Here is a 24970-nt window from a genome sequence, read left to right on the forward strand (position 1 = left end):
CTTCTGCCTTCACTTCTGGATCTCCAGACCCACAACATTCCCGGTAACTACCTTCCACAGATCTTCCCCATCCTCCCTGAAATCTGGAAAAAGATTTCAGTAACTTGCCCGAATTCACCCAACCAACCTGGCGGAATAAGAATTTGGAAGCTGTGTGCTTTTCGTAACATCATAGGACCTTTTACTAAAGGTGTCAACTTCCACTCCCAGGGGGCTCTTAGTGCTCCAGAAACCTGGATTTCCAAACTCTGGACACATCTATGTAGACTTACAACATCTACTTTTCCCTTCAACTGACTTCTAGAGTTCAACATCTTTGACTGAACCTTCCAGACCCTTCTTCCTGTGAAGCCAGACTCCTGCTACCTGGATCCTACTGGCTCTCTGAAGAAGATAACAAGGAGGGGCAGCCAGAGTCTACACCAGGTAGGTAACCTGGTTACCTAGAGGTTAGGTATCAGGGTACTGGGTGGCGAGTCAAGAAACAGAGAAGCGAAATGCCCAGAGGTAGGCAGCATTACAATGGAGGTTTACATTACAGGCACAACATCAGCAAAATAGACTTGCCATCAGCTCCTATGACAAGAAGACAGGTGGGAAGCTAGAGAAAGAAGCCTACTGCCTGTGTATAAGCAATGCGTTGGTGTCATGCTTTAGACTAGTGGGGAAAACTTTTCACCTCTAATTTCAAGCAGGAACTGACCTTTTACGTTAAAATGGTAACATATCTAAATTTTTCTGTCTAACAGGGATCCTTTTGAGCTAAGATTCAGCTGCTGAGCTGTATTTAAAACACCTCTCTGATTACCACAGCATGTAAAAAGAAGCTGTGTCCCAAAGAGAGAATGCAGTTGCCAAAGAGAACACAGAAACAGGCACAGCAGGCTTGGGCTAGAGAGGGCAGCCCCCGTGGCCACAGCAAGCCTTACAGAGCATAGCGCAGGGCAGCAGAGCCTGCTGTAAAATAAATGGGAAAGACCGTGTCGTCGGAGGCTGTTCTGTGAGCAACTTCCTAAGCAAAAAGTTCAGGTCTCAGAAATAAGGTCACCAAAACAAGAAGAGGATACCCATGGAGACATGTTCTATGGAATATGAGTACCTGGGACATGAGGGAAAGGACCGAGGCTGGGCCAGGATGGCTCCCTAGTCCCCTCCGGTTAAGGGTTATCACTGATCCCTTTAGTGTGGAAGAATTCCAGATTCATATCATCCCCCACCGCATATGCCTTGAGTTTACAGCCAGTTTCATCTGCCCCTGAGTACACGAACGCTCCCCATTTGTAGTGCCTCTGCCATTCTCCCTGCTCTGGACTCCCACTTCTCAGAAAAATTTCTATTTTTCCCCCCTTCATGATCTCTTTTAAACACATTCCTCAAGATTTCTAAGTGTGTCTTCACTGGTAATCCGAATGGCCCTTCTTCTAGGAAGGTAAGTTCACTTTTCTTCCAGAAGCACCGAGGAGATATGAAGACTTACCTTCCTAAACATAAAGCTCACATGCTTTACAATCTCTCTGGCCTCATCTCCATTCTCCTGTCTCCTCCCATGTAGGCCCCTCCCCCCATAGCTGCCCATCTCTTCTGGATCACCAACCCAACGGTATAGAGCACAGATGACCTGGCTTGTTCCTTTGAACCGGAGCCCCCTACTTTCTGGAGGACACTTCCCCCCCGGGGAAGGGGAGGAGGCCATGGGTAGGTGGGCAGAAAAGCTCGCTTAGGGATGCATAGCCGTGTCAGATCCCACTGGCTAAACTTCTTTATTCACAGGTATTTTCCCTCAGGACTCTACTTCTTCCTTTCTGTCAGGTTTCCTTTGGGGACACTCAGTCCAGCAGAAGTATCTAAATATACATTGGTTTCAAGTGGCCCTACAGGGTTCCTGCTCCATCAGGTGCATCAAGAGATATGTCTGGTCATTGCTGTCAGTGACAGTTAAGAACTTTCCCAATGTTCTATGACAGTTAGGAAGCAGTGAATCATCACAGCTGGCCTCTGGGTCAGAGGTCATGAGTTCTAAGGTTCCTCAGGTCCTGCCTGGATAAAAATGCCCTGTTACGTGCATTTAAAAAACTGTACAGTTTTCATTTTGAAGTATGGGTTCATTCATATTCAGTACATTGTTTTGCTATTTTCACATAAAATCCTAACTTAAAGAGTTCTAGGTATTCCTCTGTGTCCATACATTGATAGGGCAGATCTGAAGACGAGGTTCCCAGAGTTTAGGAGTTTGGCCAGCACTCTTGTGCTAATGAGGATGAATTCTGCAGGGGTGGAGTCCGACATAGGGCTGGATGGGAACAACTTGGGAAGCTGACTCAACCTAGGCAAAAACTGGGGTCACGAAAGGGTCAAAGTTCTGTCCTGACCTGCTAACAGATATGGGGAAGAAAAGAACATGATTTTTTTAAGCTTATTTATTTATCTTGAGAGAGAGAGTATGCACAAGCAGGAGAGGGGCAGAGAAAGAGGGAGGAGAAGATCCTAAGCAGTCTCTGTGCTGTCAATGACCCCCTCACGGGGCTCAACCCCACCAACTGTGAGATCATGACCTCATGATCTGAGCTGAAATCAAGAGTCGGGCATTTAATGAGCTAAGCCACCCAGTTACCCCAAAAAGGACATAATTTTTAACAACCCTGAAAGTTAACCATTTTTTTTCATCATAGAACTTTTTATTTTTGCTTCGTTTGAGTTATAAAGCAGAAGGATACATAAAACTATCATTTAAATAAAAAGGATTAAGCAAACACCTATATAACCTAAATATATGTTTTCTATAAAGGCAGAATCCAGTCCTTGAACTTGACTGATGTGGGAGCTTGTAGGGCAAACAGTGGAAAAGGACAGGTAAAGGCATAGTGGTGAGAATTTGAGGTGAGCAGAAAAGAAGTGGGGATGATGGTGTACAATTGCTTTGGGGGTACATAGACACAAAGGCCTGAAAAGACACTGAGCAGCAAGGTATGAAGCCAAAGGCACTAAACCAGGAGTAGCAGATATGGGCTCTTATCTCCTCGTCTTACTGGACATGCGACTAAGCAAAAGCACTTCCCAGTGAGTGCTGCTTTCTTCACCTATAATACAGAGTAACCGTACCACCTCTTCCTGTTCCACAGGATTGTAGTGAAAACGAAAAAACATAATTTTACTTAAGTCCTTTGACAACTGAAACAGTATTAAGTTTAAATACTATTGCTTATTCTTATGTTTTACTTATTTTATGCACTGTTGTTTAATAGTGTATGACATGAGTTTTAGAATCCGATGCTAGGTCTTAATTGTTTCAGGGAATTGGGTTAGGTTTTGGGAAATACTCTGGATTTCTCAAAACATCTGATGAGGAGTAGCTGAGGAGTAGCTATGGAGACAATTTGTGAGAATCGCAACACCTGGCAAGACGGAAGTCTGGGTTTGAACTAGTCAACCCACCACAAACACACCTCCTAGAAAATGCTCTGCTTGCTCTTTGGCACTGGAGCTTTTTGTTTGTTTGTTTGTTTTTTTAACACAGCCTTAAGACACTTGTTCACTGCTTTTGCTATTGAAGAACTGTTTGTTCTTTTACTCCAGGGGTATTGGATTTCCTGGTCTCTGACTTCACTAAGGAAAGATGATCCCAGCTCACCCCTGTGGCAGCTTTGAGTTAAGAAGACTCTTGGTTACATTCCCAGTGTTACAATTAAATAGGGTGTATCTATATAAGAAAAAGAAGACATTGCAACTCTAACTAGCTTTTTTTTTTTTTTTAACATTCTAAGAATAAGCTAGCAAAATATGTACAGTTTTAGTGTGGCTTTCTGGGCTGTGATTTAGTTGAGAATAAGCACACCTGACATTTTAGTGGAGTGCTTAAGACCCTGGATTTGGCCGTCAGGGAAACCAAGAGTAAAATGTTGGCATACATCCTTCCAATTAACTTTTCAGAGTGCAAACCCACATAGGCAAAATGAGGTGTTTTTCTTTTTTTAATAAAAGTAGGACGATATAATTTGTTTAGTAATTTATGACTTTAACTTAGTTCATAGAAATGAATACTCTATATCACTTCATATCTATAGCTTATAATATTGCCATCATATTTTACTGTATAAATTTAACCAGCCCCCTCCTGTTTATTTAGGTTGCTTTCAATTCCTTTTTTTCTTTAATTGGAGTATAGTAGACATACAATGTTATATTTCAGGTGTACAGCATAGTGATTCCACAAGTTTACATTAGGCGACGCTCACACAAGTACAGCTACCATCTGTCACCGTACAACACTGTTATATGCCATTGACTATAATCCTCACATTGTACCTTTCATTTCTGTGACTTACTCATTCCATAACTGCAAGCCTGTGTCTCCAACTCTCCTTCACTCATTTTTCCCATCCCCCTACACCCACCCTTCAGGCAATCACCAGTTTGTTCTCTGTATTTATGGGTCTGTCTGCTTTTTTTTGTTTGTTTATTCATTTATTTTGTTTTCTAGATTCTACATATAAGTAAAATCATATGGTATTTGTTTTCATCTGTGCAACTTATTTCAGTGAGCATAATACCTTCTAGATCCACCCATGCTCTCCCATATTTAATTGTTTGCTTTTATGAATACTGCTGCAATGAATAATCTTATAGACGCTACTTACTTCTGATTATTTCATTAGTATTAAGGACAGACAGAAATCTGGAATTTTCCAAACCATATGAGTATTTTGAAAAGTTTTTCACACTAATTTTCAGAACAGTTATTAACAAAGAGGAGAGAACCATATTTTTGTACTGATGGAAATGACTTAGGAGAAAGAAAAACCGATTCTTGGCAGAAAGAGCAAAAGAGCTAGAGTAGTGTCCTTGAGGAGGTAAGAGGGTATGGGATCTTAGCGCCCAGATGGGTGTTGGGGGGGGGTGATTTTAAATAGGAGCAAGGAGAACTTATCTCTTGAGAGCTGGAAGATAGAGCATGTGGGAGAAGATGCTGGAAGGTTGACAATGTTTGTGGCAGTGACATGTTCTGATTGCTTCAAATTTCTTGGAGAAATAAAAAACAAGGTCATGAGTTAGAGTGAGGGTAGAGGAGAAGATGAAGGTTTTGAGAGAAGAAGATGGAAAAATATAGTTAATTCTCATCATCATGGATTTAACATTTGCAAATTCACCCATTTGTTAAAATTAACTTGTCACCCCCAAATATGTAGAAGTTATTAGTAGGGCTGAGAGGGCCCCTCTCATTTGCAGATATGTGCACACTCAGAGCTATGAAAAACTATAGTCACCAGACATGTATCCATCCAGCTGAGATTGAACAAGTTACATTGTGCTTTATTGTTTTAGCTTTCAGTCTAGCAAAAAGGGAACTTTTTGTGGCCTATTTAGAGCCATATTTTTTTTAATGTTTTATTTATTTCTGAGAAAGAGAGAGAGAGACAGTGTGAGTGGGGGAGGGTCAGGGAGAGAGGGAGACACAGAATCTGAAATGGGCTCCAGGCTCTGAGCTAGCTGTCAGCACAGAGCCTGATGTGGGGCTCAAACCCACGAACCATGAGATCATGACCTGAGCCGAAGTCAGATGCTTCACCAACTGAGCCACCCAAGTGCCCCTAGAGCCATATTTTTAATACAAAATGGTGATTTTGCTATTTAAAATGCCCACCTCCATGCATAGTGCTGAAGTGCTGTCTAGTGTTCCTAAGAGTAAGGAGGCTGCAGTGTGCCGTGTGGAGAAAATATGTCTATTAGACAATTCAGGCATGAGGTATAATGCTATTGCCTCTGAATTAAATGTTAATGAATCAATAATATAGATTAAATAAGATGTTTTTAAATGAAAACACACAAAAAAACCAAGATCATACATACATACATACATACATACATACATACATACATAATAGTTGATGGAAATGTGGCCAGAAGCCTCTAGGAACCTAACTCTGTATTTTTCCTGGGAGCACTGACTGGCTCAGTATGCATTAGTTCACTGTTGTGACTTCAAAGAATGTAACTGCAGCAAATAACAAGAATTGACTGTATGTGTCTAACAGAATAGGAGAGTGAATGAAATAGGGAAGTTGGGCCTCCTAAAGTAAGGGTCCATTTGACTTAAAATTAGAAATTTGAAATAGGATCGGTCAGTGTGATTGTGTTTTCTTGTAGCCATATTAGCTGTACAGAGACAGGAATGAAATATGCAAACAGCTGGTTTTAACTAGGATTGTGATTTGGCCAAATGACTATAGTGAGGCCAGGCAGTAGTTGAGGGGTTGAGAGTGTATTCCAGGGAGTAGTTATGATAGTGCCTCTTATGACTTATGTCTTTGTGTGTGTGTGTTTTATGTATTTATTTTTTTTTACTGTAGAGGGAGTTAGGCATCTCTTTTTTCCCAAAATGTAAGTGAGTTTCAAAGAGTACTTACTTCTCTGGCATATTCCTCTGGAAGAATAAGGACTGCTTCCCAAGGCACATGAACAGTGGCCAATATATTTGGAGAGACCAGAATTTGACAGCAACTACTGATGAACAGCCAGTTTTCTTTCATTGCTTACTTTACAGTCACTAAACACTTCCCAGGAAATCAGGCACTGAATAGATTTATGTCTTTTTTCAGTGTGGAATTCAAGATTTTAAGTTTTCTGATGTCAGTTTGTCAGGATTAGGGTCCATGTTCCACCAAATAGTAGCAAGATAAGCATGTAAATCTGGTGACTGTGCTGTGATTTTTTAAACCCTGGTAAAACAACTACTGATACCATCACATGGTATTTGCCATACTCAACAAGATTTTCTCCAGATCACCACTATATTCACCTATTGGAGCTCCAGAAAACAACACCTTCCCCAATAAAGAATTCGTAAACTGGAAGACTGGACCAATTTATGTTATGTAAAACCACCACATTTAAAAAACTTGACCATACTATTTAATATGCCAGTATAAAAAATTACTAATGGTAATGGTACATGTGTGCTGATTAAAACTTATTTTCCTCCAAACTCTAGAATTCTATTATCTGCAAGAACAGCAATTTCACACAGCACAGACTTTTCTAGAGAATAGAAAAGTGCGTTTTTCCAACTTACCTTTGAGGTCAGCACAACTGTGACACCAAAATCAGACAAGGACTGTATAATAAAAAAAATTCTAAGACAATATCACTCATTTATCTACATTAAAAAATGGTAGGCATGGGGCACCTGGGTGGCTTAGTCGGTTAAGCGTCCGACTTTTGCTTAGGTCATGATCTCGCGGTTCGTGGGTTCGAGCCCCGTGTCGGGCTCTGTGCTGACTGCCAGCTCAGAGCCTGGAGCCTGTTTCAGTCTGTGACTCCCTCTCTCTCTGACCCTCACCTGCTCACGCTGTCTCTCTCTCTTTCTTTCTCTCTCCTAGAAATAAAACATTAAAAGAAAATTAAAAAAATAAATAAATAAAATAAAAAAATAAAAAATGGTAGGCATGATAAAAGTATACTAAATTCAGTAATATAAAGAACAGAAACTACATTCTGACCAAGATGGGCTTAACCTAGAGATGGAAGAGTGGTTACCATAAGAAAATCTCTAAATGTAGTTAATCATAAAAATTTAGAAGAAAAAACTACAAACACTTCAATAGGGGCAGAGAGAGAATTTGGTAAAATTCTATACTCTTTCATGATTAATTAAAAAAAAGCTCTTGATAAAGACATGGTAAGAAACAGAAGAGAACTCCCTTGATATGACTAAAGTTATCTACTCAAAACCTACACCGAACATTAGAATCATCCCATTAGAAAATCAAGAAGTCACTACTATCATGTCCTTTCTACATTATTCTAGTGATCCTGGAATAGAGCCACAAATCAAGAAAAAGGATAAAGAATGTTAGGATTTGAAAGGAAATAAAATTGTCATTATTCACATCAGATTGCCTACGTAGAAAATCCAAAAGAATCTTTGCCTCAGCTGTAAAATGTTCATTTAGATTGATATAAAAACTACTTACATTTCTTTAAAAAATTTGTTTAATGTTTGTTTATTTTTGAGAGAGAGAGAGCAGAGTGTGATCAGAGGAGGGGCAGAGAGGGAAGACCCAGAATTCAAAGCAGGTTCCAGGATCTGAGCTGTCAGCACAGAGCTCAATGCAGGGCTCAAACTCACGAACTGTGCGCTCATGATCTGAGCCAAAGTCGGACTCCTAACCGACTGAGCCACCCAGATGCCCCTCTCTTATTTTTTTAATGTTTATTTATTTTTGAGAGACAGAGAGCATGAGCAGAAAGGAGCAGAGAGAGAAGCAGACACAAAGTCCAAAATAGGCTCCAGGCTCTCAGCTGTCAGCACAGAGCTGGACTCGGGGTTCAAACTCATGAGCTGTGAGATCATGACCTGAGGTGAAGTTAGATGCTTAACTGACTGGGCCACCCAGGTGCCCCAAAACTACTTACATTTCTTTCAAAGATACCATATTGTTTACTTCTGTGGAAAAAAATCAAAGCAATAAAAATAAACTCAGTAAGAAAACAAAATTGAAGAGCATAATATTGTAAATTTTCAATAGTGCAAATGGAATCATATCAAGTTTACAACTTAGAGTTGATTTTCAACTGGCCAAATATTGACATTTCATGTGGTACTCCTCTAATATACACTGGGTATAATCTATTTCTTGAAAACTTGGCAGAACTTGCCTATAAAACCGTTTAAGTTACACACACATGCGCACACACACATACACACAATGAGTTTGTGTAAAAACTGGTGAAATTGGATAATGTCTGTAATCTAGTTGATAGTCACGTGCCAATGTCAATTTACTGATTTTGATACCATACTACAGTTGTAAAAAGAGTCACCATTGGAGAAAGATGGGTAAAAGTTTCATGGGATTCTATTCCACTCTCTTTTGCAACTTTTTGTACATCTAATATTATTTTAAAACAGAAGGGCCTCTTATTTATGACTTTAATATTTTAATCAAACAGATAGAAATCATGTAGCACTTATTTCTTAATCCAATTCATTGTTGCTCACATTAACTAGAAATGGAGTCCCTTTAAAAAACCTGTGTCAAAAAAGCAAAGTTTTCACATTTGTGTTTCTCAAAGCTTATGCTATAGAATTTGATCTTTGCAGTAGTAAGCTCATGAGTATTAATGGTTGCTGGCTAAAAAAAATCCCTGGGAGGTGACCTGCAGTTCTCTGTCATCCATCTAAGCTCTGTTAGTATAAACAATCTAGGTTTGATTGTAATTAACAATGGGGGGATATTAACAGAGGGTATTGTTATGGGTATCCAATTAACAATGGATAACCCTGGATGGTGTCATCTACTCTACTCGATGATGTCCATAAAACTTCATAAAGATGATAGTTTGACCTATTGACAAGAGGTAATAATTGGAACGTTATTATAGCAAATCCTTTTAACTAGCTTTGCATCCTTTGGTTTCGAATACCAATTTAAAATCACTTTGATTCATTTGGCACCACAGCTCTTCAATTCCATTTCCAGTCCCTGGAGTTTCAAAGATCATTCTATGCTTTAACTTAAAAGTTCTCCCTCTGCTCCCAGGTGTAGAGGCATCTCTGCAACTGACTAGAAGAAACCTTTTTGTCATCTCTCCTGTCAGAGTTGCACTAAGTGCACTCAGCCCACTATGTGGCCCTTCGCTTGTCATTTTAATGGATCACTGGGCAGCTGTTATAAAGGGAGTCTATCCAAAAACACCATGATCAGAGACCACATTCACAAGAAGCTCAAAGAGCAGTGAATAATGTGAGGCTTTTAGCTATTATTGAATGTTATCCTTTTTAAAGTTGAGAGTCAAAAAGGCTTTGGAAAAAAAGTCACCTTGTGAAATGACATAGTTCTATCCACTCTTTTTTTTTTTTGGAGGAATAAAGGGTTCAGTTTCATTTAGGCAGTTTATTAAAAAAAAAAAAGCAAGTAATAGCTAGGTATTTAAAGCCACTGGGCTACTTTCAATTTTAGATGTTTATTTCTCATGTTCTAAAGTTAAAATGGCAGAAATATTTTTACAGAACTTTGTAATTTCTTTTTCTGCCATAAGTTTTCATGGGTGTCTCAGGCTGGTCCACCAGAGAGATGGGCCTGAAATCTTTGCTCTGAAGAGATGTGCCACAGGCGATGGGAAAAGAAATCCAAGCACCAGAGGAGTAGTCCAGGCTGCCAGGGTCTCTAAGGTAGAAGGAATGAACATGATGTCCTGTGTCTCTGTACAGCAGGAAAGCAATACGCAGAAGAGTTAACATGCTCTGAGGACTGTGCAGTATTCTGAGGCAATCACTGCCCTTTTGGTTGAGACGCTTTTCTGTATATGGCAGGGGCTGACCCAACTTTCCCTTCTTCAGTCTTCCACTGAGCTATTTTTTATTTTTCCTTTTCTTCAAACAGAGAACTTCTCCTTAGATTCCTAGGAAGTGGGCCACTTGATGGAAGAAAATTGAGTAACTTCCTCCTTCATAGAGCATTTCAAATAACTTTTTTTAGTGTTGTCATGTACTTCATTAAAAATTTTTTAACATTTATTCATTTTTGAGAGACAGAGAGAGACAGAATGTGAGTGAGAGAGGGACAGAGAGAGAGGGAGACACAGATCTGAAGCAAGCTCCAGGCTCCGAGTTGTCAGCACAGAGCCTGACATAGGGCTTGAACTCATGAACTGTGAGATGATGACCTGAGCTGAAGTCGGACACTCTACCAACTGAGCCACCCATGCCCCCATCACGTACTTCATTAAATGGAGTACTTGATTTTGTCTAAATTAATATTAGGAAAATTAATTCTAATGATTTCCAGATATTCCCTTTCTTTATCCTGTAAATGTATTCTCTTATTTCCAGTGATTCACCCTTGAGAAATAGGTAACATTTCATAGATAGATAAAGCAATGCTCATAGAAGTCTAGTATCCTTATGTTCAATTGCCAAAGTACTAGGTCTTCAGGTTCCATTTCCACCCTTGATTTGACTTGCATCATCTCCAGTTTCTCAACTTTGAAGTTAAAGGGTTTCTAACGATCCTGGATTCCTGAATCACGTATTTGAGAGGCCAGTCCCTTGAAGCTGAGGAAATAGGAGGAGTAGAATCCCAGCTGACTTTGAAGAATGACCAGTGGAAATCAATGTAATGGCTCTGTCTTTACTGAACTTCAATTTAATAAAGTGAGGAGATCCTTCTTACCATTTGAGGATCCTCTTAACAGTGGTGCTTGAATCCTTCACCATTACTGTACTCTGATGGCTGGACACATAGTACTGAGTAGGGGGGTGGGCCACAGGGATGGCAATGAGTGTGACCCTGTGTCCATGCCTCCCTTCATCCCCTGTAGATACAGCTCCATATGATTTTGTCAGGAGAAAGCCTTAGCATACTTCCATCCATTGTTCCAAGGGAGACACAGCTACCCAGAGCTGACACTACAGATGAAACCCACTGGCCACCCTTGAGCTATCAAAGGGATAAGTTACAGATTCACAGTGGCTAAGGGAGTAAAATGCCTTCTAAAGTATAGAAAATGATATTTTTAATGAGAGAAAGTTAAAGAATATCTACTGATAACTTGCAGAATATCTGAGAGACAATTTAGTAAATGTACAAGGGAAGTACATTTAGGAAGGGGAATCTTAGATCAAAACCCTCTCCATCTCGCTCTAGCATATTAGAGATTCACAGACCAACTATAAAGGATTTGAGAGTACTTGTCTGATCTCTGTTTCATCAGTTTGGCTAATTGAGAACTGACTATGTGACAAGTCAACTAATCGATATTTGTGTGTCTCCACTGTGTGTTACAAACTTTTGTAGATAGTAAAAATAACTGAGCAGAAGTATTTTTTAATGTTGGATAATGAAAACTGTTGCTTCAATACAAGGACTGTCATTTTTACTGAGTAACATTGATTTCTTTCCTGCTAAAAGTTTACGTTTAATCCCAAATATAAGGCAGTAAATGCATAGTAGTTAAGAACCCAGACTGGAGCCAGACTGCTTTCTGGCTCAAGTCCCAACTCTGCCATATTATGGCTTTGTAACACTGGGTAAGTTATTAAAACATTTTTTTGTTCATAATTTATTCCATATAACACCCAGTGCTCTTCCCAACAAGTGCCCTCCTCCATGACCCTCACCCCCCTTCCCCATTCCACCCATCAGCCCTCAGTTTGTTCTCAGCTTTCAAGAGTTTCTCATGGTTTGCCTTCCTCCCTCTCCCCAATTATTTTTTCCCTTTCTCCTCCCATGGTCCTCCGTTAAGTTTCTCCTAAACCCCTATATGTGGTAGGATATGGTATCTGTCTTTCTCTGCCTGACTTATTTCAATCAGCATAACACCCTCAAGTTCCATCCAGTTGCTACAAATGGCCAGATTTCATTCTTTCTCATCGCCATGTAGTATTCCATTATATAGATAAACCACATCTTGAGCCATTCGTCCGTTGATGGACACTTAGGCTCTTTCCATGTTTTGGCTATTGTTGAGGGTGCTGCTATGAACTTGGGGTCCATGTGCCCCTATACATCAGCACTCCTGTATCCCTTGGGTAAATTCCTAGCAGTGCTAATGCTGGGTCATAGGGGAGTTCTACTGTTAATTTTCTGAGGCACCTCCACACTGTTTTCCAGAGGGGCTGCACGCGTTTACATTCCCACCAGCAATGTAGGAGGGTGCCCGTTTTTCTACATCCTCGCCAGCATCTGTAGTCTCCTGATTTGTTCATTTTAGCCACTCTGACTGGCGTGAGGTGGTATCTCAGTGTGGTTTTGATTTGTATTTCCCTGAAGATGAGGGACATTGAGCATCGTTTCATGTGTCTTTTGGCCATCTGGATGTCCTCTTTGGAGAAGTGTCTGTTCATGTCTTCTGCCCATTTTTTCACTGGATTATTTGTTTTTCAGGTATGGAGTTTGGTGAGTTTCTTATAGATTATGGATACTAGCCCTTTATCAGATATGTCATTTGCAACTATCTTTTCCCATTCCATCAGTTGCCTATTAGTTTTATTGATTCTTTCCCTTGCCGTGCAGAAGCTTTTAATCTGGAAGAGGTCCCAATAGTTCATTTTTGCTCTTGATTCCTTTGCCTTTGGGGAATGTGTCAAGAAAGAAATTGCTGCAGTTGAGGTCAAGAAGGTGGTTTCCTGCTTTCTCCTCTAAGGTTTTGATGGTTTCTTGTCTCGCATTCAGGTCCTTTATTCAATTTGAGTTTATTTTTGTCTATGGTGTGAGGCAGTGATCCAGTTTCATTCTTCTGCATGTTGCTGTCCAGTTCTCCCAGCATCATCTGTTAAAGAGGCTGTCTTTATTCCATTGGATACTCTCTCCTGATTTGTCAAAAATTAATTGGCCGCACATTTGTGGGTCCAATTCCGAGAACTCTACTCTGAGTTCTTTATTCTATTCCATTGGTCTATGTGTCTGTTTTTGTGCCAATACCAAACTTTCTGGATGATTACAGCTTTATAGTAAAGGCTAAAGTCTGGGATGGTGATGCCTCTCATTTTGATTTTCTTCAGTATTCTTTTGGCTTTTGTGGTTCCATACAAATTTTAGGATAGTTTGTTTTAGTTTTGAGAAGAATGCTGGTGCAATTTTGATTGGGATTTCATTGAACATGAAGATTGTTTTGGGTAGTAATAACATTTTAACAATATTTGTTCTTCTGATCCATGAGCATGGAATGTTTTTCCATTTCTTTGTGTCTTCTTCAATTTCCTTCATAAGTTTTATATAGTTTTCATCATACAGATCTCTTATATCTTTGGTTAGGTTTATTCCTAGGTATTTTATGGTTTGTTGTGCAATTGTGAATGGGATCAGTTTCTTGATTTCTCTTTCTGTTGCTTCATTATTGGTGTATAAATATGCAGCTGATTTCTGTACATTGATTTTGTACCCTGAAACTTTGCTGAATTCATGAATCTGTTCTAGTAGGCTTCTGGTGGAGTCTTCTGGGTTTTTTATGTAAAGTATCAAGTCGTCTGTGAAAAGTGAAAACTTGACTTCTTTGCCAATTCTGATGCCTTTGATTTCCTTTTGTTGTCTGATGGCTGATGCTAGGACTTCCAGCACTATGTTAAACAACAGTGGTGGGAATGGACATCTGTGTCGGGTTCCTGATCTCAGGAGGAAAGCTCTCAGTTTTCCCCCGTTGAGGATGATGTTAGCTGAGGGCTTCTCAGAGATGGCTTTTTATGATATTTAAGAAAGTTCCTTCTATCTCGACTTTCTGGAAGGTCTTTATTAAGAAGGGATGCTGTATTTTGTCAAATGCTTTTTCTGCATCTATCGACAGGATCATATGGTTTTTATCTTTTCTTTTGTTAATGTGATGTATCACATTGATTGATTTGTGAATATTGAACCAGCCCCATAACCCAGGAATGAATCCCACTTGATCTTGGTGGATGATTCTTTTTATGTGCTGTTGCATTCGATTTGCAAGTATCTTGTTGAGGATTTTTGCATCCGTATTCATCAAGGTTATTGACCTGTAGTTCTCTTTTTTTGCTGGGTCTCTGTCTGGCTTGGGAATCATAGAATGAGTATGGACGTTTTCCTTTGATTTCTATTTTTTGGAATGGCTTGAGAAGAGTGGGTATTAACTCTGATTTAAATGTCTGGTAGAATTCCCCAGGGAAGCTATCTGGCCCAGGGCTCTTATTTGTTGGGAGATTTTTGATAACTGATTCAATTTCTTCACTGGTCATGGGTCTGTTCAGATTTTCTATCTCTTCTCGTGTGAACTTTGGTAGTGTATGTGTGTTTAGGCATTTTCCATTTCTTAAAAGTTTGTTGGCATATAATTTTTCATAGTATTCCCTGATAATTGCTTGTATTTCTGAGGGATTGGTTGTAATAAATCCATTTTCCTTCATGATTTTGTTTATTTAGGTGCTCTCTCTTTTCTTTTTGAGAAGCCTGGCTAGAGGTTTGTCAATTTTGTATAGTTTTTCAAAAAGCCAACTCTTGCTTTCATTGATCTAGTCAACCATTTATTTTTTTGGGTTCTATATAGTTTATTTCTGCCTTGATTTTTATTACTTCTCTTCTTCTGCTGGGTTAGAGGTGCTTTTGTTGCTCTCCTTCTAGTTCCTTTAGGTGTGCTGTTAGGTTTTGTATTTGTGCTTTTTCTAGTTTATTGAAATATGCTTGGAGAGCAATGTACTTTCCTCTTAGGACTGCCTTTGCTGCATCCCAAAGAGTTTGGATAGTTGTATTTTCATTTTCATTTGTTTCCATATATTTTTAAATTTCTTCTCTAATTGCCTGATTGGCCCATTCGTTCTTTAGTAGTGTGTTATTTAACCTCCATGTTTTTGGAGGTTTTCCAGTCTTTTTTCTGTGATTGAGTTCGTGTTTCATAGCATTGTGATCCGAAAATGTGCATGGTATGATCTTGATTCTTTTATATTTTTTGAGGGCTGCTTTATAACCCAGTAAGTGATCTATCTTGGAGAATGTGCCATGCTCACTGGAGAATAAAATGAATTCCATAGCCTAAGGATGTAGAATTCTAAATATATCTGTCAAATCCATCTGGTCCAATGTGTCATTCAAGTCCATTGTTTCTTTAGTGATTTTCTGACTAGTTGATCTATCCATTGCTATAAGTGGAATATTAAAGTCCCTTGCTATTAGCACATTCTTATCCTTAAGATTGTTTCTGTTTGTGATTGTTTTATGTATTAGGTGCTCCCATATTCAGTGCATAGACATTTATAATTGTTATCTCTTCCTGATGGATAGACCCTGTAATTATTATATAATGCCCTTCTTCATCCTTTTTTACTGCCTTTACTTTAAAGTCTAGTTTGTCTGATATGAATATGGCTACTCCAGCTTTCTTTTGACTTCCAGTGGCATGATAGATATTTCTCCATCCCCTTATGTTCAATCTGAAGGTGTCCTCAGGTCTAAAATGAGTCTCTTATAGACAGCAAATAGATGGATTTTGTTTTTTTATCCATTCTGCTACCCTATGTCTTTTGATTGGAGCATTTAGTCCACTTACATTCAGTGCTATTATTGAAAAATTTGAATTTAGAGTCATTGTGTCCTTTGTAGGATTCATACTTGTGTTGGTGTCTCTGGTACCTTGCGTTCCTTGCAACATTTCCCTCATAGAGTCCCCCTCAGGATTTCTTGTAGGGCTGGTTTAGTGGTGACAAATTCTTTCCATTTTTGTTTATTTGGAAAGACTTTTATCTCTCCTTCTGTTCTGAATGATAGCTTTGCTGGATAGAGGATTCTTGGCTGCATATTTTTTCTGTTCATCACATTGAAGATTTCCTGCCACTCCTTCCTGGCCTGCCAAGTTTCAGTAGATAGGTCTGTCACTACTCTGATAGGTCTCCCTTTGTATGTTAGGGCCCTTTTATCCCTAACTGCTCTCAGAATTCTCTTTGTCCTTATATTTTGCCAGTTTCACTATGATATGTCATGCAGAAGATCGATTCAAGTTACATCTAAAGGGAGTTCTCTGTGTATCTTGGATTTCAATGTGACTGACTGAATTTGATTGGTCTTTCTCTAAATCATTTTGTCTGCATGACCAAAATTATCACAGTAAAAACAGCAAACATTCATCACCAACAAAAGTTTCCACATATCTCTTGCTTCAGGCAATCACCGATCTGCCTTCTATAATGAAAGTAAATCATTTATAGATTGTTTACATTTTGTAGGATTTTATATCAATGGAATCATATAGTATGGTGTATTTTGGAGGGGAGGGTCTGGTTTCTTTCATCCATAAATGTGTTCAGAATCATGTTCTTGCTTTTTATTGAAGAATAGTAACCACTGCATAGAGTTATGGGCAGAATGTGTCTCCCCCTACCCTTCCCTACACAAGATATGTTGAAGTCCTGGCCTCTAGTCCTTTAGAACATGACCTTCTTTGGAAATGGGGTCAGTACAGAGATAGTCAAGTTAAAATGAGGTTATTAGGGTGGTCCCTCATCCAATATGACTGGTGTCCTTATAAAATAAGAAAATTTGGACACAGAGAAATGCACAGAGGGAAAGTGATGTAAACATACAGGGAGAACATCAACTATAAGTCAAGAAATTCCTGAGGCTGACAGAGGCTAGGAGAGAGGTCTGGAACTGATCTCTTTCACAGCACTTAGAAGGAACCAACCCTGACACCTTGAATTTATATTTCTAGCCTCTAGAACTGTGAAATAATAAATACCTGTTGGGTAGGCCACCATTTTGTCCTGGAAGCCCTAAGAAGCTAATACATGTGGATATAGACTAATACATGTGGGTATACAAAATATGTTTGTCTGTTTACCTCTACTAAATGACATTTGGGCTGTTTCCAGTTTTGGGTTATTAATAAAAGCCCAAATGGCAGTTTTGTGGGGACATATGTTTTCATTTCTCCTGGGTAAGATCTCAGAGAGGAAAGATGGATCACATAGTATGTGCTTAACTTTTCCAAGAAACTACTAAACTCATTTCCAAAATGAGCGTACCATTTAAAAATCTGACCTATGAAAAGCAGCCCACGAAAGTTCTATTTCCTCCACATCCTTGCCAATATTTGGTTTGACCAGTTTTTTTTCAATTTTAGTCATGCTATTAGGTGACTAGTGGTATTTCACTGTGGTTTTAGTTTGCATTTTCCTAATAACTGATAATATTAAGCATCTTGTCAAATGCTCATTAACCACCTGTATATCTTCTTTGGTGGAGTATCTATTCATTGTTTTTACTTATTTCACTAGGTTGTATATTTTCTTATTACTGAGTTTTGAGTTATTTTGTATGTTCTGGATATAAGTCCTTTATTGATTTATAAATATTTTCAAACTTTAAAAATTTTTTGGCTTTATTTTATGTTTTGCACAATGTAATAAAGTAGATTAGAGTACTGATGTAAAACCTAGTTATAAAACTTCTAGGAGAAAACAAGGAGTGGACATATGTGACCTTGGGTTAGGCGAGAGTTCTTCAATATGATACCAAAAGCATGATCCATGAATGAACACGTTGATAAGACAGACCTTATTAAAATTAAAAATGGCTTCTCTTTCAAAGACTCTGTTTAAACTGATGGTTTCTGAAGGGGAGATTGATGAGGAGATGGGTTAAATAGGTGATGGAGATTAAGGAGGGCACTTGTTGTGATGAGCACTGGATGTTATATGTAAGTGATGAATCATGAAATTCTATGAGTCATGAAATTCTACGAATCATAAAATTTTATACCTCTAACTAATATTCAGCTATGTTAACCAAATGGAATTTATTTCATTTTTAAAAATTTTTATTTATTTTGAGAGGGAGAGAGGTAGAGAACAATCAGGGGACAGTCAGAGAGAGAGGGAGAGAGAGAATCTCAAGCAGGTTCTGCCCTGTCGACATGGGGCTCTAACCCACAAACCATGAGATTATGACCTGAGACAAAACCAGGAGTCAGATGCTTAATCAACTGAGCCACCCAGGTGCTCCAACTAAATGGAATTTAAATAAAAATTTGGAGAAAAAAAGAGACTGTTTAAGGAATAAGAAGACAACCAAAATATATTTAAAACATACGTCTCGTACAAGACTTTTATCTATACTATTCTAGAAACTCAATAAGGAAATAGTGAACTCAATATTAAAAATGGACAAAGTATTTTTTTCTTAGTCTGTAGCTTATCTTTTTATTTTCTTGTTTTCTTCCAGAAGTTTAGATTTTATGCTTAAATCTATGATTTATTTTGAGTTAATTTTTATAAATAGTATGATGTATAGATTGAAGTTCTCCCTTTCTCTCTTTTGCATAGGATATCCAATTTACCACTTTCCTGCCTTTGTACCTTGTTGATATATTCATATATATTTAGAATCTTTCTTCTTTTCTATTGATCTATTTATTTTCATGCCAATTCCACTGTTTGGATTACTTCAGTTTTATAATAGCCTTGAAAAAAGGAAGAGTTTGGGGCACCTGGGAGGCTCAGTCAGGTAAGCGGTCAAGGGTCTGACTCTTGATTTTGGCTTAGATCATGATCTCACAGTCTGTGAGTTCCGCCCAGCTTCCTGCTCTGTGCTGACAACACCAAGATTGCCTGGGATTCTCTCCCTCTCTCTCTCTGCCTCTCCCCTCACACTGACATGTACTCTCTGCCTGTCAAAAAAAAGAAGAAGAAGAAGAAAGAAATCAAGAAGAGTTAATTCTTTAACTTTATGTTTTATTTAAAACTAATTTACATTCTTTTTGTATTTCAATGAAATTTAGAATTAACTTGACAACTTCTACCTGCCCTCCACAAAAAAACAAACAAAAATCAGCCAGAATTTTAACTGGGATCACATTGTACAGGTCTTGCATACTTTTTGTCAGATTTACTCCCAGTTATGTCATATTTTGGGATGATATTGTGTGTTATTGCTTTTAAATTTCAATTTCTAACTATTTGTTAATATATAAAAATACAACTAATTTTTGTATATTAAACTTATACTCTGCAACCTTGCTAAATCTACTTACTATTTCTAGTAGCTTTTATTTATTTAGGTAAAATTTCATCAAATTTTCTCCATAAATTTTACTTCTTTTTAAATCTGGACAATTTCTATTCCTTCTTCTTGGCTAGTCACAGTGACTAGAACCACGAGTACAATACTGAATAGAAGTGGTGAGAGCAACATTTCTGTCTGATTCCTGGCCTTAGTTAGAAGAATTGAATCTTTCACCATTATGTATGATGTTTGCCAGGCTAAGAAGGCTTTTTTCTACACCAAATGCTGAGAGTTTTTATCAGAATGAATGTTTGATTTTGTTAAATGCTTTTTCTCCACTTATTAACATGATAATATGTTTTTTCTAATTTATTTTGTTAATATGATGAATCAGAATGATTTCTTTTTTTTTTTTTAATTTAGATTTTAAATGTTAGTTAACATATAGTGTAGTATTAGTTTCAGGAGTAGTACCCAGTGATTCATCACTTACATATAATACCCAGTGCTTATCCCAACAAGTGCCCTCCTTAATGTTCATCACCCATTTAGCCCATCCTTTCCCATCTTATCTCCAGCAACCCTCAGTTTATTCTCTCTATTTAAGAGTCTCTTATGGGGACACCTGGGTGGCTTAGTCGGTTAAGCGTCTGACTTTCGCTTAGGTCATGATCTCGCGGCTCATGGGTTCGAGCCCCACGTCGGGCTCTGTGCTGACTGCCAGCTCAGAGCCTGGAGCCTGTGTCAGAGTCTGTGTCTCCGTCTCTCTCTGACCCTCCCCTGCTCACGCTGTCTCTCTCTCTCTCTGCTAGAAATAAAAAAAAAAAAAAAGTAAGAGTCTCTTATGGTTTGGGGTGCCTGGGTGGCTGAGTTGGGCCTCCGACTTCAGCTCAGGTCATGATCTCATGGTTCATGTGTTTGAGCCCTGCATTGGGCTCTGTGCTGACAGCTCAGAGCCTGGAGCCAACTTCAGATTCTGTGTTTCCCTCTCTCTCTGCCTCTCCTTGGCTCACACTGTCTCTCTTGCTCTCTCTCGAAAATAAATAAAAATTTAAAAAAAAAAAGAATATCTTATGGTTTGCCTCCCTCTCTGTTTTTATCTTTTTTTCCCTTCCTTTCCTCTATGTTCATCTGTTTTGTTTCCTGAATTCCACATATGAGTGAAATCATATGATACTTGTCTGTCTCTGACTGACTTATTTCACTTAGCATAATACACTCTACTTCCATCCATGCTGTTGCAAATGGCAAGATTTTATTCTTTTTGATTGACTGATTTTCTTTCTTTTTTTTTTTGATTTTTTTTTAATAGTTTATTGTCAAATTAGTTTCCACATAACACTCAGTGCTCATCCCCACAAGTGTCCTCCTCCATGCCCATCCCCCCTCCCCCCACATCCATCAGTCCTCAGTTTTTGTGATTGACTGATTTTCTAATGTTACACCAGCCATGTATTCCTGGAAAAAATCCTTCATGACCTTGTTGTATTTTCCTTTTAACATATTGTTGGATTCAGTTTGCCAGAAGTTATTTTAGAATTTTTATCTATGTTCTATCAATTTTTGATGAAGGAATATAGATATCTCTGAATATAAGTTTAGATTTGTTTATTTGTCCTTACAATTCTATTAATTTCTTCCTCAAATATTTTGAAGCTCTATTATTAGGTACATAAAAGTTTTTGTATTATTTATGAGTTGTTTCTTTTATAATTATTAAACTTTTTTTATCTCTGATAATATTCTTTGCTCTGAATTATACCTTTTATGATAATATAATCACAACAGGTTTTTTATAACTAATATTAGGATGGTAGAACTTTTTCTATTACATATATTGGTATAAATAAAAGTCAAGATTCTATATATGTATGTACACACATACACACAATGCACAAGCTGTGCAGACACACATATATTGTCTTGAATGACAACATATGGTTGAACCTGATTCCTTATCAAATGTGTATAAAAATTTATTTTTTAAAGATATTTAAATAAAAGAAATCTTATATGTCTGGTATTCTCTAGTCTTTTCAATTATATATACATATATATATATATGTAGTTTTAAATCTGATAATCAGTTACCTTGGGCCATAAGACGTCCTTTAACATTTCATGCTGACAATGAATTATTTCAGCTTTTTTTAGGTCTGAAAAATGGTTTATTTTGATATAATTTTGAAAGATATTTTCACTGGGTAAATATTTCTATATAATAATTTTTATTTTAGGGACGCCTGAGTGGTTCAGTCGGTTAAGTGTCAGACTTCAGCTCAGGTCAGGGTCTCACCGTTCGTGGGTTAGAGCCCAGCATCGGACTCTGTGCTGACAGCTAGCTTAGAGCCTGGAGGCTGTTTCAGATTCTGTGTCTCCCTCTCCCTCTGGCCCTCCTCTGCTCATGCTCTCTCTCAGAAACAAATAAAACATTAAAAAATTTTTAAATGATTTTTATTTTAGTACTTTTAGAATGTTGTCTACCATCTTCCTGTTGGCCTTGCTTCCAATAAGCGATCTTATGTCATCCTTATTTTCATTCTTTTACACCTGAAAAATCTTTTTTTCTGATTGATTTTAAGAATTTTCTTTTTATCATTATTTTGAGCAAGTGTGTGTTCAGTGAGCCTGCTGATTGTAGGGGTTTGTAGCATTTATTGAATTTGGGAGATTTTCCTCCTACTACTTCAAATATTTTAATTTTCTTCCTGCTTCCTCTAGTTTAGAGATTTCAATTACATTAATATTAGGTTTCTGGAAGTTAGCCCACAGTTAACTGATTTTTTTTCTGTATTCCTTTTTCTCCATATTTTGGCTTGGATAGTTACTATTTCTGTCTTCAAGTTCATTAATTTTTATTTCTAATAATATCTAACCTGCTATTAATACCATCCAATGTAATTTTCATCTTACATTATAGTTTTCATCTCTAGAAATTTGATTTGGATTTTAAAAATATCTTCTTATGTCTCTACTTAAATTTATGAACATATATAATATGGTTATAATATCTTTTAATGTCTCTGCCAATTCTAACATCTTTGTCAATTCTGGATTGATTGGCTTTTGTTCTCATTATTGATCATATTTTTCTGTTCTTCTGCATGGCTGGTGACTTTTAAACTGGATTCCAGGTATTGTGAATTTTACTTTGTTAGGTGCTGGACATTTTTGTTATCCTATAAATATTCTCAATCTTTTTTTTTCCCCTTGGGATGCAATTAAGAAACAGTTTGGTCTTTTGTGTCTTGCTTTTAAGATTTGTTCAGGCAGAATCAGAGCAGCATTTAACCTAAGGCTCATTAATTCTCACTACTGAAATAAGATACTTCTGAGTACTTTATTAGATTTTCCATGGGATATAAGTTTTTCCTTTCTGGCTGGTGAAAACAGGTCATATTTCTGGTCCTGTGTGAACTCCAAAGAATGTTTCCTCTGATCTTTCTGGGGTGGGTATTTGCTAACATCAAGTAGTTTTCTCACACACGTACAATGATCAGTATTATTCAGAATACTCAAAGGGGGTCCGACCCCTTCACATCTCTCCCATCTCCATTATATGTACTGTAAATTCTAGCCACTTTGGTCTCCATGTTTGTTCAACTTAACCTACTCAACTCAGGGAAGCCACTGTGGTCTGCTTTTGCTTCCACCTCCTGCATCATGGTCTAATAACTCTTTCACAATATTTAAAGGGGCAATCTTAGAGTTCTCCTCATTTGTTTCCTATCCCTTACAGATTACTGTCCTTAATGGCCTGATATCCAGTGTCTTGAAAACCACTTTTGCATATATTTTGTCCTTTTGGTGGTGGTGGGGGTGGGGAGTATTTCCAAGAGATGGTGAAACCAGTCAACTTGGCTAGAACTGGAAGTCCTACAACCCAAAGGATTTCAAAAGGACTCAGAGTTTTATAAGATTATATTCAAAATGTCTAGGATACAATTTAAACTTACTTGATATACAAAAAAAGAGAAAATCTCAACAACTCATAAGGAAATAAACACTCAACAGCTGCCCACCCTGTGTTGATGTGTATCCTGGTGATCTAAATCCCCAAAACAAAACAAAACAAAAGACCTTTAAAACAGCTATAATAACTATGTTTCATGAAGTAAGGTTGAACAATCTTGAAACAAATGGAAAGATAATAGTTCTCAGCAGGGAAAGAGAAGCTGTAAAAAATAAAATGGGCATTTTAGAACTAAAAAAATTAAGTAATGACACAGAAAAGAATTAGTAAACTTGAATAGAGCAATAGAAAATATTCAATCTGAGTATCAGAGAAAATTATGTTGGAAAAAAAAAAGCAGAGTCTCAGGAACCTGTGGAATAGTATAAAAAGATATAACATTCATGTCAATTGAAACCATGCAGAATAAAGAACAAATTACTGAAAACCTCCAAAATTTGGTAAAAGAGATTACAGTTTCAAGAAACTTAATGAACCCTTAACTGGATAAACTCAAAGAAAACCATTTCCAGATACATCTTTTTTTTTTAAGTTTATTTATTTATTTTTGAGAGAGAGAGAGAGAGGAGAGAATCCCAAGCAGGATTCTGTCAGTATGGAGCCTGATGTGGGGCTCAAACCCACAAACAGAAACCAAGAGTCAGATGCTCAACTGATTGAGCCACCCAGGAGCCCCAACCATGTCCAGATACATCTTAATCAAACTGCTGAAAACCAACATTAAAAAAAAAATCTAGAAAGCTTCCAGAGAAAAATATCACAACTATATTTGAATGACTGTGGATGTTTCATGAGAAACAATAAAGGACAGAATAAAGGGACACAACATTTTAAAAGTAGCATAAGATTCCTAGCAGTGCTATTGCTGGGTCATAGGGGAGTTCTATTGTTAGTTTCCTGAGGAACCTCCACACTGTTTTCCAGATGGGCTGTACCAGTTTACATTCCCACCAACAGTGTAGGAGGGTGCCCGTTTAGGAGGATTAGGAGGAACTTGACGGAGGAACAAGGGGGAGAAGAAGGGCAGAAATGGTGGGGGAAAGGGAGAGAAGCAAACCATGAGAGACTCTTGAATGTTGACAAAAACTGAGGACTGATGGATGTGGGGGGAGGGGGGGATGGGCACGGAGGAGGACACTTGTGGGGATGAGCCCTGAGTGTTATGTGGAAACTAATTTGACAATAAACTATTAAAAAAAATAAATAAATAAAAGTAGCATAAGAAATGAACTGCCAACAAAGGATTCTCTATCCAATAAAAATATCTTTGAAGAATGAAGGAATAACGACAACAGATTGAGTTGAAAGAAAACAAAGAGAATTAGTCAAAAGCATGCCTTCTCTAAAATGTTAAAGGATGAATTTCAGCAAAAAGGAAAATTGGAACTTTAGGCATGAAGGAAGAGCAACATAAATGGTAAATGGCTAGGTAAATATGACAGATTATTTTCTCCTCTAAAGTTTTTTGAAATACATATGATGATAGAAAGCCAAAATTATAGTACTGCCTGGTTAGGTTTTAATGTAATGTAATATGTAGATGTAATACATA

General features: G+C 37.8%; 2 long non-coding RNA genes across 3 annotated transcripts in view; one reads left to right on the forward strand and one right to left on the reverse strand.

The window, feature by feature from the left end:
* The window catches only part of LOC144222037 (uncharacterized), a 44502-nt gene extending 42967 nt beyond the window's left edge, over positions 1-1535 (reverse strand). Inside the window, exon 1 of the long non-coding RNA XR_013332263.1 lies at positions 1478-1535. This is a non-coding gene — a long non-coding RNA (uncharacterized LOC144222037). The remainder of the gene's footprint in view (positions 1-1477) is intronic.
* LOC144222038 (uncharacterized) overlaps positions 1-24970 on the forward strand; it is a 70889-nt gene that overhangs the window by 39619 nt on the left and 6300 nt on the right. For both annotated transcript variants that reach the window (XR_013332265.1, XR_013332264.1), the window contains exon 2: positions 305-426. This is a non-coding gene — a long non-coding RNA (uncharacterized LOC144222038). The remainder of the gene's footprint in view (positions 1-304; positions 427-24970) is intronic.

This window comes from Crocuta crocuta, unplaced genomic scaffold, assembly GCF_008692635.1.
Source record: "Crocuta crocuta isolate KB4526 unplaced genomic scaffold, BGI_CrCroc_1.0 scaffold190, whole genome shotgun sequence".
Classification (NCBI taxonomy): domain Eukaryota; kingdom Metazoa; phylum Chordata; class Mammalia; order Carnivora; family Hyaenidae; genus Crocuta; species Crocuta crocuta.